At 66.6% G+C, this 1,139-nt stretch overlaps 1 protein-coding gene across 1 annotated transcript in view; it reads right to left on the bottom strand.

Moving 5' to 3' along the window:
* Positions 1-831, bottom strand: part of UCP2 (uncoupling protein 2 (mitochondrial, proton carrier)) — a 6,674-nt gene extending 5,843 nt beyond the window's left edge. Inside the window, exon 1 of the mRNA XM_006777933.2 lies at positions 680-831. The gene's annotated coding sequence lies outside the window, so the exon portion shown is untranslated. The remainder of the gene's footprint in view (positions 1-679) is intronic.
* Between the last annotated feature and the right edge of the window lie 308 nt (positions 832-1,139).

The raw sequence follows: 1,139 nt of genomic DNA, 5'->3' as shown, positions 1-1,139 counted from the left end.
GTGGGGGGGGGGGGCAGGGGCCATTTCCCCAGGGACCAATTCAGGGCACACAATGGGGGGAGGAACTGACCCCGGGAATCCTCCCTCCCTGTCTGCTGAGCACCCACATCGGATCTCGCCCGGGCTTCTGTTCTGGGGCCCACGGTCTCTGGAAAGCATCCCCCACCCGTCAGCAGACTGCTGAGCAGGTGTGTGTGTGTGGGGGGGGGACAGGGGGTGTCAGGAAGGGTCAAGAGAGACTCGATGAGTCCACCAGGACCCAGAGCAGGGCTACCAGGAGGCTAGAGGAGCCGGGATCAGGCCCAGCAGCGGCCGGTTCAAGCAGCTCAAAGCCGCTCCACGCGGAAGTAGCTCCGACAAAGGCCTGGAGCCCCCGGGAAAGGGTGAGGTCCTCCTGGTCATCGCGGATGCACCAGAAGGTCCCCACCCGTCAGGGCTGGCATTCTGGCCGAGGGAAGGGAGTGGGGGGTGAAGGTTTAAATTACAGCTCACTGAACGCGGGAGGTAAAGAACAAAGGCGAGATAGGAAAAGGGTGAGAGATAAAGGACGGACCGAGAGGGAAAATACAAAATAGTTGGGAGCAGAGAAGGGAAATTACTAGCAAGGAAAGGGAGGCGCGGTAGCAGGCGCGGAGCATGTGCAGCAGGAGCAGCCTGGGCGGGCCGGGGCCGGGCTCACCGGGCCGCAGGGAGAACACGAGACGAGCGTGCGGGTGGCTCTGGCTGTGGGCGGGCGCGGAGAGGGAGCGCAGATGGTGTGCGAGGGCGCGGTCGGCCGGGCGTGCAGTGGGGTCTGCGGAAGCCGCCCCGGCGGCTTAAGTTCTGGGGGCGGGGCCTGCGGGGCCCTCAAGGTCGGAGATACAACCCTCCCTCGCCGCCGCCTTTCCGGCGCGGCCCCGGCTGCAAGCGCCCACCTGCACTCCCATTTCCGGGCGAGCGGGCGGACCCCGCGCCCACCCCTCAGGTCCCTTCTCCCCACCCCTGGTGTCCCTCCCTGCCCGCCGTCCGTCAATGTCGTGAGACTGGAAGACTGACGCCAGGGAAAGAAGCGGAGGTTGCCCCGTGTTGCACACGCCTCGGCCCCGCATTCCCCGCCAGGGCCCTTTCCAACAGCGTCCCCGGGCTCGGCAAACCGCCGC

Source organism: Myotis davidii, unplaced genomic scaffold (assembly GCF_000327345.1).
Source record: "Myotis davidii unplaced genomic scaffold, ASM32734v1 scaffold169, whole genome shotgun sequence".
Classification (NCBI taxonomy): domain Eukaryota; kingdom Metazoa; phylum Chordata; class Mammalia; order Chiroptera; family Vespertilionidae; genus Myotis; species Myotis davidii.
Note: the sequence above shows the minus strand (reverse complement) of the source record. Positions and strands in the feature narration are given on the sequence as shown.